The sequence below is a fragment of the Arachis ipaensis genome, chromosome B7 (assembly GCF_059453495.1).
Source record: "Arachis ipaensis isolate K30076 ecotype BB chromosome B7, ASM5945349v1, whole genome shotgun sequence".
NCBI classification, from domain to species: Eukaryota; Viridiplantae; Streptophyta; class Magnoliopsida; order Fabales; family Fabaceae; genus Arachis; species Arachis ipaensis.
This window is the reverse complement of record NC_142442.1, coordinates 6,817,560-6,832,889: the sequence shown is the minus strand read 5'-3', so window position 1 is coordinate 6,832,889 and position 15,330 is coordinate 6,817,560. Positions and strand designations below refer to the sequence as shown.

The window sequence follows — 15,330 nt, the reverse complement described above, 5'->3', positions numbered from 1 at the left end:
TTTAAATTGCTCTTATTGCAGCAAGTGTTCTCAGATTTTTATTATGAGCTGCAGAATGAATGTCCCAAATTTATATTAATTTTGTCATCTTCTTCGTTATGTTTTTGCCTATATTGATGTATTGTTCAAATTCAGTATGATAATTTATTAATTGTTGTTACTCTAATTTATTCTTATCGTTTAATGTTCCAGTTCGATTGTCTTTTACCACAATCGTTTACAATGCATCACATCTATAAAATACCTCATCGAGTTGTCTTCACTGATTCGGGTTCCAACTACATGGATGTAAGCGTTCAAAGAAGGGACAATAATCTCTACTTTACCGAAGGATAATTGGATCTACTCACCTATTATGACCAACCTAATGGAATGTGGTTAAAATTAGCTTTTTTGGGATGAGCTCGATTTTTTATTGAGGAATTGCATCCACAGATGAATATCTAAAAGATCTTTGGGAGGAGCTCGTTTATCAGGACCATAAAACATCTAAAAGATCCACATGCTGGATGAATAGGTCCACATATATCACCTTGAATCCTTTCTAGGAATTCAGGGGACTCAAATCCAATTTTTACTGGTGATGGCCTTAAAATTAACTTTCCCTAAGAACATGTAGCACAACAAAATTCACTAGTTTTAAGAATGTTCTGGTTCTTTAGTGAATGTCCATGGGAGTTTTCAATAATTCTCTGCATCATAGTTGTTCCCGGATGACCCAATCAGTCGTGACAAGTTATGAATTCATTTGGGCTAGTAAACTTCTGGTTTACAGTGGCATGTGATTCAATTGCACTAATCTTAGTATAATATAACCCAGATGAAAGTGAGGGTAATTTTTCTAATATAATCTTTTTATTTAAATCATGAGTTGTGATACATAAATACTCATGATTTCTCTCATTCATTGTTTCGATATGATATCCATTTCGGCAAATATCTTTGAAACTCAACAAGTTCCTCAGAGACTTGGTAGATAATAGTGCATTATTTATTATAAATTTTGTTCCTCCAGGAAACAAAATCATAGCTCTTCCGGAGTCTTCTATCACATTGCCTGAGCCAATAATAGTATTAACACATTCTTCTTTTGGCACCAGATGGGTAAAATATATATCACTTTTGAGAATAGTGTGCGAACTTGCACTATCCGCAAGGCATACATCTTCATTACATATCCTTGCTATTTTCTTCAAAGATAAATAATAATAAAATGAGTAGCAATACATGCACACAGTCAAATCGAATTCTTGATTGGAATTATTTTTCTAAGAAACACTACACATAATATCATATACTAAAATTTTATTTTAAAACTTGACACATTTAATGATTTCGAAATTCATAAACATTAATATTTCATTATTTATATACATCACATTTAAAACTTAAATACATAGAAAATAAACCTTAACAATAAGTTCTTTACATTATTTATTTACATGGATACATAACAATCCCACATTTTAAACTATTCCATCATTGATCAAATGACCAATATTTCCTTCAGGATCCTCAAAGAAATCAGATACATCATAATGAGTGGTGGAATTTTCAACATCATTTGAAACAAAATTTGTTTCATTTCCTTTGTCATCATTTTTCAAAGATGCTTGGTAAAGATAGACTAGGTGCCTTGGGGTACGACAGCTACGTGACCAATGGCCCTTTCCACCACAACAGAAACACTTATCCTCTGTTGATTTATTTTGCCCAATATTTCTTTCTTTATCCCACTTCTGGTGAGATCCTCTCTCTTGAACATAATTCATTTTCCTTCCATAATTTTTCTTATTACTCAAACATTGCCATCTACCTCTTCTGGGGTAGTGATTTGCCACATTTACTTCAGGAAATGGGGTGGCACCAGCTGGGCGCACTTCGTGATTCTTTAAGAGCACCTTATTGCGTTCATCAACAAGAAGGTAAGAAATTAACTCAAAATATTTTTTAAACGATACTGCTGCTATATGAGCGCATTTGAGGCATGGAAGGTTGAGAAAGTTTTCTCCAACATATCATGATTAGTTATCTTTTCCCCACATAATTTCATTCGTGAGGTGATTTGAAATATTGCAGAATTATATTCATTTATGGATTTAAAATCCTGCAGATGCAAGTGCGTCCACTCATATCGGGCTTGAGGAAGTATCACCGTTTTTTTATGATTATACCTTTCTTCAAGGTCTTTCCAAAGATCTGCAGGATCTTTTAATATGAGATATTTATTTTTCAATCCTTCGTCAAGATGACAAGGAAGAAAAATTATGGCTTTGGCTTTATCCTTCTGAATGCATTATTTTTAGCCTTAATGGTATCTCCAAGATCCATTGAATCAAGATGAATTTCAGCATCTAGTATCCATGATAAATAGTTATTTTCAGATATATCAAGAGCATTGAATTCAAGATGAGAGAGTTTCGACATAATGAAAATTTGTTACCTGAGTCTTCCTAAAAATTTGATCAGAGTCTCGTGCTGATGACGTGTTGTAAAATAACTAAATAAATAAGGAAGAAGTAGCAAATATAAAATATGAAAATATAATTAGATAACTCAAGTAGTAATATTCACTAAAATTACTATATCAATATAGTAGATATAATTAATATATTTAATAATATTAAAATATATAAGAAAGAGAATAGTATGAAAGAGAGAGAATAGTGTAACAGAAAGAATATTGTTTTATTGCTTGTGTGTTGTAGGTAAGGCTATGAAGCCTTATTTATAGCTGTACAAATTCAACCTTTATTAAAGGTTGGTCTCAAATCTCTCTCTTGAAAACCTCAGCCACCTAATATCATTAGTGGACATCCATCTCATGCCTTATCACAACAAATATTTTTTTTAAATAGAAAGGGATCTACGGTCAATATATATTTTTTTAAATAGTAAAGTATCGTTTTTGTCCCCAATGTTTGAGATAAGTTCTATTTGTGTTCCTAACGTTTAAATCGTCCTATTTGTATCCTTAACGTTTATAAAAGTGATTCAATGTTATCCTACTATCAATTATACTAACAAATCAGATTATATTTTTCAATTATTCTCATTTGGATGTATTCATTATCAATTAGCTCTCACTTGGATGTGTTCGATTTTAATATTATACCCACTATTTGTGTTTAGATTCAATTATGTCCCTAGAAAAGTGAATTATGTAAATGTTGTAGGAATTAGTTTCAATATTTGATGAGCTATTTTTCGGAGTAGATCATCGATTCTATCCCAGACATTTGTATTCTAACTTCAAGAAGAGATTTTTAAAACTCAAACTAAAGCGCTTATGATGTGTAATTGACGGCAGGATAACATTGAATCACTTTTACAAACGTTAGGGATACAAATAGGACGATTTAAACGTTAGGGACACAAATAGGATTTACCCAAAACGTTGGGAACAAAAACGATACTTTACTCTTTTTTAAAATTTAGTAAAAATCTTTATTTTTTTTATCTAATTTTATTGTTCATTAAAGAAATTATTGTATATGTTAACTAAATATTATGATTGTACTCGTAAATATCTCTTCTTTTGTGTCAGTTTGAGTACTAGAATTATCATTTAATCTCATCCAAATCAAAAACTAATTAAAATTGCACTAATTTAAATTCGATCAAATCTATTTTTTAAAATTAAATCAATCCAATCTAAACTGTAAAATGTATATGATATTATTATTTTATTATTAAATGTAAATTTTATATATAAATAATATATAGAATCTGTTACATATTTTTATCTCATTCATGTATTATTAGTATTTAGTAAATATTATGTGAACATAAAATAAAATTTATTTATTTATTTATTTTATTAATTTAAAGTTGATTTTATTTTTAATAACAAAATTATATATATATTTTTAAATTGAATAAATCAAATCAATCCAAACTGCAATAAACTGTATCAAATTAAATCAAATATAAAAATAAAATCAAATTGATCAAACTCAAACTATAACAAATTATATAGATCGGATAGATTGATTTTTCTCTAAAATCGATTCAAATTGCATAACAAATACTCTTATCCCATACTGAATTTTTTATTTAAATAAATAAAATAAATGTAATAATTACAAAAATAAATAATTATAAAATTAATTACCGATTTAAATTTTTTTACTATATCTCATTTGCACTAAATGAGATGACATTTTTCGTTTACAGTGTAAACGAGATAATACACATCAGCATAACATGTGTACTGTGAACGAGATAGAAGAAGACAAATTCGATGTGGCTTTAAAAGGATGTGTAATCCTTGGTATTCTCTACAAATATTTTCTATCCTTTTTTTTGTCTCGTTTTTCTCACGAAAACAAGTGTACAATAGCCAGTAACAATGTATACATAGTTGTGCTTGTTTATCCCAATTGTCGTATGAGAAATGGCGACAATGGGGTGACATTTGAGTATGAGGATCCGATATTGTTTCGAACTCAGCGTGTGAATATGTTGTCGGATTTGAAGAGTTTGATATTGAGCAAGTTCGGTGGTACAGTAGTAAGGGAGATCGGAAGGGTGGGGTACAAGTTGCTGGCACCCATGGGTGATGGAGTCTTCCGGTTTCGACTATTTCGACTTCAAAGGGACGAGCATATGTGACTGATGTTCGACATCCATGGGAGGATCATGGCAGAACAGGTAATAGAGCTTTCCGCCGAGGTGGGAGATAGTGGTCGTGGTGGTTCTGTGCACTCGACCTATGTACAGGACGACCGACCTCTCGCACCACCGCCCATTTATGTCGCCATTCCAATGGATGAGGCGGATGATGGCGAGGAGGAGTCGGACAAAGATCAGATTATATGGCGGATAGTGCGGACAGTGATTCTTCTGAAGGTGGCGATGAGGATGAGTTTGTGCCGGAGATACCTGCCCAGACTATGGCGCGCCATGTGCTACCTCCATCTCACCCAATTTCTGCACTATCGGCGGTGCCAAGTCACTATCACACTCCGGATCTGGACACCATGCATGAGAGGACTCCGTTTTCTGACACTAGTGAAGAGGATTACCACCTAGACGGCGGGGTAGAGTTTCGGGTCGGCCACAGGTTCAAAAGCCGAGAGGCAGTGCTTTAGGGTGTGAAGAACTACAGTATTTGCAGGAGTGCTGAGTATCGAGTTATCGAATCGGACCGGTTAAAGTACCATGTGTAGTGCCGTCAAGCTGACATGGGTGTCAATAGAGCCTTTGTGTGGCCCTTTGGCAGAACCTGGGATACTGGTAAGTTCGAATTTAATTGTGCTTTTAAGTGCTTTTGTATGATATATTAAGTGGGTTTGAGATATAGCTGAAGCAATACTGTTATGTTGTGTTCAGGGAGGTTCGGAGGGTTGGTGGAGCGCACAATTGTCTAGCACCTACCATGTCTCAAGACCATCGTCAGTTAGACAGCCGTCTCATCTGCAGGGTCATATTGCCGTTGATACAGTCCAACCCCTCGGTGGCCATTCCGGTTTTGCAAGGGTGCGCGTAGGCCTAGGTAGTACGCCACGTCCTGCAGGGTGATAGTGACCTTACCCCACGGGAGATGAAACGTGTACGTCTCCAGACGCCATCGCTCCATGAGTGCCGAGATCAGAGAATTGTCAAAAGTGAAGTCCCTGAGGGGCACCGTGTCGCTGAATCCGGCCTCAGCCATATACGGGACGATGGCGTCGGGTGGAGAAAGAGTATGGCTAACTTGTCGGGGCAGTAGAAGGCGAGGCCTCTGAAAAATAAAAAAATTCAGCCTTATAAAGAAATAACCATAAAATGATTTCTTATTTATTTTTGACAATTTCCTCTAATTTCGTAAATATGTCAATTTACTATTGTATACCAAAAAATTACAGTTAAATAAATATTTCTTTATAACTTACATCTACTTCTACTTAAGAACATATTTCTATGTTTCTAACTTACACATGTTTCTAGATTACATATTGCATACTAACCAAACCCTAACTGAAACGTTATAAACGGTAACAACCTAACACAAGAAAAACACAGTTCGAAACTAATAATTATTTTGTAACAAACTTTCACAAGGAAATAGAGCTCTAAGTTCCTCCTAGAGACCTACTACTAAAGTTACAAACTACGTTCTGGTTCTTCGCGACTAACCTAACCATGGCCACATGCTTAAATTAAACAAACAAAACAAAACTAACCTCAAAGTCGGCCTCCCCGGCGTAATGCGACGTCTCGTTCAGCATGTTGATGTCTCCATTGTTCCCCGCCTGACGTGCTATCACAGTATAAATCTAAAATAGGGTGAGAAAGGGTTAAAAGAGAGGAGAAAATGGTTGACAAAATCAAATTGGGGCCTGGAATGATGCTGTGAATGATTTCTTCTTATTGGCGCAGACGAGCCTTATCCGTTTACACTGTAAACGAGATAGGCATGCATGTATCTCGTTTACACCGTAAACGCGATAGACACGTGTTATACTGACGTATCTTATCTCGTTTACAAATTTTATAATTATTTATTTTCGTAATTATTATATTTATTTTATTTATTTAAATAAAAAATTCCCATTCCTTCGCAATAATGTTATTTCACACACAAAAATAATTTCCTCTACCATGCATCCATGCTTTAATATATTTTATATATCATATTTCAGTAAAAACTAAAAATGCTACAAATTATCTATTTTTATAAATAAAAAAATTATTTTATTTATTTAAAAAAAAATCAATTTTACTCGATATCTTTAATAAATTTGGCACATTGACACTAAAATTAGCGGGTATTAATCACTGGTTATTAGAGAAAAGAAAACATGGTTAATGTGAAAATCAACAAGCAAACAAGGATCTTAAACATACTCCACTCTCAGATTTTAATAGTATCTTTTATCATTTTCGTTTGACCAAAATACTTTGAGATAGTGCATAGAAATAATTGAATTTGGGATATAAAAAGACTAAAAATGAGTAAAGAAAATATAAAAAATTATCTATTGCCCGGTGCTTATCCATATATCAATTTGAAAGATTGAGCCATCATCACATGCAAATTGTAATGATATAAAATTATGGACAATTTATCTATATAAAATAAAAGCAAAAAAAATTTACTCAAATACAACAATATAAATTTAATTATTTATATATCCTGAAATATATTTATATAAACTGTAGAACTTTTTTATATTTTAAAAAATATAAACAAATTGTGGTAAACTGCCACAATTTATGAAAGAATCATCAAATAAAGAAACCGTGTGACCATTACGGATTATGAAAGCCACAACATGAGTATAAACCGTGCTACCTACCCACGGTTTATGAAAAAGGATGTTTGGACATAAACTCTAGTACCCTGGTTTATGGGCACCTATATATATATATATTTTAGGGTATTTGAGGTGTGTTTGGGAAATTCGTTAAAGGAGAAGAAGTACGTTTAGACTTTTTGAAAGCTTCAACTTTTGGTTTGGCAAATTTTTTTTTCATAAACGCAAAAGTGATTTTACTATCAAAACCACGTTTAGAAGAAGTAACTATTTTTAGCTTCTGCATTTTCTTAATGGGCTTTTAGCCATGGATACTAACTATTTATTTACCTTTTATCAACTTTATCTTTTATGTATATTATTGTATTATTTATAGAATTCTTGTTATTTCTATTTATATGAGCTCTATTTTTCTATTATTTATTATTTATATTTTTTTTCAACAGTTTGTTTGACATTATACACTTTTATAATTGTGATTTTTGTGTATTATGTTTGTTATTATCTTTTTATAATATGATTTATTGATTTTATTAGGTAAAGTAAATTAAACAAAAAATTAACTGTAAATAATAATAATAGTAAAAAATTATAGCATACTAAAAAAGAATACTAAAAATACTAAAAATATACTATATAAGAAAGATCATCAAGAACTTTCAGATTTGTTTCAATTACTATGAAGTAAATATTTAATTTTTTTAATTATTTTTAATACTATCTTTTATAATTGTAATTCTCGTATACTATGTTTTAGTGTAATTTTTTATAATATAGATTATAATTTCATTAAAAAAGATAAATTAAATAAAAAAAATAATCATAGATAATAATAAAATCATAAACGTTGGATTCCAAATTAATATTAAGAATAAGATTATCGAGAGTACTGGAATAAAAGTACAATGTAAAAAAATACTAAAGTAACATTCTCACGTTAATACTTAAAAAATATAACATATTATTTAAAAATATATTTTTTCTATTTTATATCGACCAAGAGGTTAGTTATACTATCTTGGTCGTATCAATATTTTTGCATTGGATGCTTGATATGTGTCAAAGTTTTATGCATGTTATATATCTTTCTCAGTTATAATATGTTTAATTTAAAAAATATAGGATTATATATTTGTTGGCGTTATCTTTAGGAATGGAAAAGGGAAGTAAATAAGAGAGGGACCTATTAGCACTTTTATTATACTAAATTGTTTGTCTATATGTGTTGTTATTATTATTACAACAACAACAAAACATTGTCCCACTAAGTGGGGTCGGCTACATGAATCAAACGACGTCATTGTGCTCTGTCATGTGTCATGTCTACAGAGAGACCATTTACATGTAGATCTCGTTTGACCACCTCATGGATGGTCTTTTTAGGTCTTCCTCTGTCTTTCGCTCCTTGTCCATCTTCCATCTCATCCACCCTCCTGACTGGATGTTCTATCGGTCTTCTTCTCACATGTCCAAACCACCTAAAACGCGATTCAACCATCTTTTCCATAATGGGTGCTACTCCAACTCTCTCCCTTATATCTTCATTCCTTATTTTATCCAATCACGTATGACCACTCATCCATCTCAACATCTTCATCTTTGCCACACTCAGCTTATGTTCGTGCTCCCCTTTAGCCGCCCAACACTCCGTACCATAACGCATAGCCGGTCTTATAGCGGTGCGATAGAATTTACCTTTAAGTTTTAAAGGCACTTTTTTGTCGCATATAAAACCAGATGTACTCCGCCATTTTGACCACCCTGCTTGGATCCTATGATTTACATCCTGTTCAATCTCTCCATTATCCTGTATGATGCACCCCGGATACTTAAAACTTTTAACTTTTCGTAGGGTGTTTTCTCCAATCTTCACCTCTATATTAGGGTTTTTCCTTCTCGGATTGAACTTACGTTCCATATATTCCGTCTTGCTACGGCTTATGCGCATACCATACACTTCTAAAGCTTCTCTCCATAACTCCAACTTCTTATTTAGGTCTTCCCTTGACTCTCCCATAAGGACGATATCATCGGCAAAAAGCATGCACCATGGCACAGGTTCTTGGATGTGCTCTGTGAGTACTTCCAAGACTAATGTGAAAATGTATGGATTTAAGGATGATCCCTGGTGTAATCCTATACCAATAGAAAATTCCTCTGTCACACCACCTTGAGTCTTCACACTAGTTGTGGCCCCATCATACATATCTTTAATTGCACGAATATATGCGATCCTTACCCTCCTCTTTTCTAAAACCTTCCATAAGACCTCCATTGGTACCCTATCATACGCTTTTTCCAAATCAATAAACACCATATGTAGATCCCTTTTATTACTACGATACCTCTCCATAATCCTTCTTAAAAGGTATACCGCTTCAGTGGTAGATCTGTCTGGCATGAATCCAAATTGGTTCTCTGTTACTTGTGTCTCTTTTCTCAACCTCCGTTCTATCACCCTTTCCCATAACTTCATGGTATGACTCATAAGCTTGATCCCTCTATAATTTCCGCAACTTTGTATATCCCCCTTATTCTTGTAGATAGGTACCAATGTGCTCTTTCTCCACTCATCAGGCATCTTCTTTGACCTTAAAATCTCATTAAAAAACTTGGTTAACCAGTTAATGCCTTTTTCTCCAAGACCCTTCCAAACCTCAATCGGGATATTATCAGGTCCTACTGCCATGCCATTTGTCATCTGCTTTAGAGCCTCTTTTACCTCAAAGTCTCGAATTCTTTGATAGTAGTCAAAGTTTTGATCTTCTTCCCTTGTGCATAAAAAATGTGTTATTATTATTATTAGAGAAAATATAAAACAAAGATAAGAAATAAAAAATGTGAAATTTCAATTACTGATAAGAATATATATGCTCAAGTTGTATGTTTATACTATTTTTTTAAATTATATTTATTCATATTAATATTACAAGTATGATGAGAAGTACATATTATATGTGAACGACTCTTCTTCATAAATCGTGGGTGGATATCACAGTTTACGTGTCCATGTCTCTTTTTCATAAACCGTGGGAGGTTGCCACAGTTTATGTTCATTATTCTCTCTTCATAAACCATAGCAGAATACTACGGTTTATGTGTAAACGCTGAAATGTGGGAAGATTTCACGGTTTATATAAATATGTTTCAGGACATACAAGTAACTAAATCTATATTGTTGTAATTACGTAAACATTTTTCTAGTTTATTTCATTTAAGTAATTTACCCTAAAATCATTTGTTAGACAGATCTTCAATTGAAGAACTAAGATTTAAATAAGTAAAGAATTAAGTGCAAAATTTATGACATATCAATATTAACAAAAAACTTTGAATGTGTTTGAGTTTTTTTTTTTAATAGAGAAAAAAGAGGTAAAAGAACCAAAGCCAATTTAATGATTTGGTTCTTAAGCATATCAATTATCAAATAATGATATTCAAACCCATTAATATTGATCACGGTTTTAATATTGATAATTGATATAAACATATTTATATAAACCGTGAAACCTTCGCAGATTTACATATTTGAAACCAAACCATTATTTGGGTTAAAACCGTTCTATATATTCCTTTGAATTTGAAACAGTATTTTTAGCTACAAGATTAATTGCGTAATTAATTGTTTTTTGAATTAAGGTGATGTAAGCCTTCTATTTTTAACTCAAAGTTTCTTGAATCTTTTTTATTAGATTCTTTTAATTTTTAGAATAATATCCTCAAATTTCTTCTTATTTATCATAAAAAAAAAGTATCCAAACAATTTGTTCACAAAAAACATGATAAACTACATTTTCAAATAAAGATTAGACTTCTCAAAATAGCATGAAGTTCAGCTTGAAAAATACTAGAATTTTTTAATTTTCTAAAGTAATCTTTCATCCAGTACTTATCAAAATTGCGAATAAGATAACTAAAACCTGCTAATCCACTAAAAGGACTCTAACTGGCATCAAAGTTTATTTTAACCGAGTTTACAAAATGATGGACCAAAAAAAAAAAACGAAAAAAAAGATAAAAAATATACATATTAAAGATGATATGTATCTCCCTATTTGAGCTCCGAATCATACTAACTACTCTACTAGCATTCCAACTATCATCAGGGTTGTAAAGATCATTATTTTTACGCCTCTAAATCCATCAAAGAGTTGAATAAAACAAAAAAGTATTTCTCTATTAGGCATCTCACTTCAGCCAATTGTTCAAACTTGGACAAACAAAATACATACCTAAAAGAGTCAAAATTTCTCTTTACTTTGATACAGTCCCTGAGGCAATGAAGAAGAAATTCAAGAGCTTATTGACATCTACGACGACGTTTTAAAATCACAGATAAAACCTAAGCTCAACAGTGGAAATCCAAATCCTATTATGCCGACAAAGTTAAAAAAATTGTACTTTTTCGACACTTGCGGTCTTCAAATCCACAACCAAGTGTCAAAAACAGCCCAACTAAACTTTCGCTCAATGAGCCACCTGTGTCCACTACTAGTTGAGTAGAAATGAGATGTAAATGCATTTTAAACCTAACCCGGTCTTTTTTCAGCTTGTAGATCAATATTAAAATCTTTTGAAAAAGTATATGGAACCAAGAGGTTATCAGCCAAAAACTAAACAAAACCATATTAATTTATATTAATAATTAATTTTAAATTTTTAAATTTAAAATTTAAAAAATTTAAAATTGATTAAGTAAACCTAATTAAAACTTATAAAAACTTTTATCTTCTCTCTCACATTAACCTACCCACCTCCAACAATCATACACACAGATTCCTCTCTCTCACCGTCACACGATCCCTAAGGCGGCGACGATTTCAAGGGCGGGGGACAGCCGGAGAAGCCATGGAGGCGGTGACGGACGTGGATGGAGGAGGCGACGGAGGAACTGTTAATATCATCAATCAAAGGAAGTAACCATTGCTGAAATCCATTCTTCTCTACAACTATAGCCAACTACTTTTGCTTCATCAATCAAAGGCTGCAACATTTCATCCATTGAATCAACATAATCGCTTGTGATCTTATATACAAGCGTAAATATAAATTCTGGTTTATCAATCCATTTTGAGAAATGTCGCTGGAAGCCAATGACAAGGGATTCGCAAGCTCTTCAATTACCCAAAGTGGTTATTAGGTGTCATTTTGATGATTAAAGAGACTGCAAATTACACAATTACAGAAATATAAAAAAACATTCATTTAATATGGAAAAAAACATCCTAATACTTAACAAAAGAAATATTCCGTTATATTTTAGTAAAAACAATTAAATATCTATAAAATTTAAAAAAAATATGAAATTCTTAAAGAAATAGAGACATTCACATTTGCAATATAAAAAAATTCGAAAAATATATAAAAGAACATCCATTTAGTATGAAAAAGAAACATTCTGATACTTAGCAGAAGAAACATCCATATATATTAATTCGTAGAAATTTTGGATTCACTCAGAAGTATTTGGCTGATTTTTGGCTAATACCCTTTTGGTTCCCTAGCATTGTTCAAATCTTTTTAGTGCTCTTGGCTTTTTTACTGATATATGCATAGAAAATTCTTTATTTTTCCTAATAAGTACAGATGAAAATTCCTCTCTAATTGCATATGGCCAAATCACAATTTTCACCCACAAAATGAAAATAGGCACCATTTCATGCAAGATGGCCACGAAATGGGTGTTGACACACGCCATGTCAAGCTCACCAGTCACGAAATGGAACACTTCAATGCTGACACATACGAAATGATCTAGAATAGTGGATATGTCATGAATTTATGAATATATGAGAACATGCAACCTATTTATTAATCAACTACAATCATTAAAAAATAGAAAAATATCATTTATGTTTAGTAATTTTTTAATTAAAATTAGTTTCACAATAAAATTGATTAACTCAAGATGATAAACCATAACAACTCCTTTAATGTTATATTTGATTGATTGGTCAATGGTTCTATCGGATAGTGATGGTAATGTAGACCTTGAACCATCCAAAATTTGCTCATTTCAGAAACTATTGTGTAGGACAAGCCCTGCATACCATACATTGCTTGTTCAGATTGACGCAATCTGAACCCGACCACAACAAAATAAATGACGGGGATTAGTATTTATTATAGGCGTCAGGTAACAGATAGTTATTTTTTTAAAGGAAAGTCTTTTTTTGTTTGAATTAAAATCTCAGCATAAATGTTAATCCTTGTTGTTAATATATTTTTATCATTATAATCATTGTCTTCAAAATTCAAACTCTATATATCAGTTTCTAAGATTTTAGCTAAATCATAGCATCCAATCTTCAAACTCTTTTTTCTCTCAATCTTTTTTTTTTCTATGCTAGTTACATTTCTAGTCCTACTTGAGTCAACCATTTATAATAAAATTGTATAATATAATAATATAAATTTGTACTATATAGTATTTTTTATTATCATTGAAAATTTGATTCAAAATAATAAAATTATATAATATAAAATTGTACTATTTAGTATATTTTTCACTATCATTGATGATTTGATTTCAAATAATGAAGTTATATAATGTAATAAAATTATATAATATAATTTGGAATGGGCCAACTCGTGTGTGTCGCCAGTGAGTTGGCCACTTCATGTGTGCCAGTCTTAAAGTGCTTTATTTCGTGGCTAGTGAACTTGACATGGCGTGTGTCAGGTAACAGCATCTATTTTGTGGCCACCTTGTATGAAATGGTACCTATTTTCATTTCGTGAGTGAGAATTGCGAATTGGCCATGCACAATTTGAGAGGAATTTTCATCCGTGCGTATTATGAGAAATAAAGAATTTTCCATGCATATATCATTAAAAAAGCCTCCCTAGTCTCATAAGAAATAATGGCGATAATATTAATAAAATTCCAACATTTTATTAGAAGTTTTCAATGATCAAATCAATATCAGAGATATTCACATAAGATGATTAGTCCAGAATTTCTCTTTATATCTAGTAAAAAAAAAACTAATAAAACCAAAGTTTACCAAAATATTCATTTATTTCTCTATTATACCTAAGGCTGGAAGTGAGTCAAGCCAGCTCATGAGCTAGCTCGAACTCAACTCGTTAATAGTTCGATAAGCTGAGCTCGTGAGCTAGTGAGCCAAGTTTGAACTTGGAATTGAGCTCATAAATTAAATGAGACGAGCTTGAGTTTGGATAAGCTCAACTCATTAACTCGTGAGCTGACTCGATTATATATATACACATGTCCTATATGCATTTAATCTATATTTTTAATATTATATATATATATATATATATATATATATATATATATATTAATGGTCTTAATTATTTAAAATTTTATATTTATTTTTTACATATAATTTTGATGTAGGACATAAATAAAAAATTTATAATTTATTGATAGATAGAAATATATAAAATTGATCTTTTTAAATATTTTTTTAAAATATATAAGTTATAATTTATTGTTATAGAATTATAGATTACGTATTTATGTTTTTATAATTTGAGCCAGCTCGTGAGCTCGAGTCAGCTCGTGAGCTTTCGGTGAGCCGAGCTTGAGCTTAAAAAATATGCTCGATTATTAATGAGTCGAGTCATGAGCCAAGCTCAATTTTTGTGAGTCGAGCTTGAACTTGGTCTAACTCGGCTCAGCTCGGCTCACTTCCAGCTCTAATTATACCAGTGTAAATTTATATTTATGATATCATATTAAGTTAGAATTTAATTTTGATGTATTAATAATATAAAAAAAATTATACGATTAAATTCATACGTTTAAATGATATTTTAAGTAATAAATTTAATTTTTTTTAATAATTATCTAAGTAAAATATTTTTATACTAACATTACATGAAAATTAAATTCATTAAGTTAACATTCACCGACACAAGATCAGTCCTTAGCTTTCTTTAACTATGCCATATTATCCACATTTCAAAATGCTAGACTCATGGGGAAAAAGTGTATCAAGAATTAAGATGACATGTCAATGTAAAAGAAAAATAGAATTTTAATGAACATGAGCCAAGCAACTGTTTGAGCTATGTCAGGAAGTTGTATGACCCTTCATTATAGATAGCCATTCCTTCACAA

The 15,330-nt window shown here is 31.5% G+C and overlaps 1 pseudogene; it reads left to right on the top strand.

Moving 5' to 3' along the window:
- The first annotated feature begins 4,617 nt into the window (after nt 1-4,617).
- Nucleotides 4,618-5,491, top strand: LOC148550247 (uncharacterized; annotated as a pseudogene).
- Nucleotides 5,492-15,330: the final 9,839 nt, after the last annotated feature.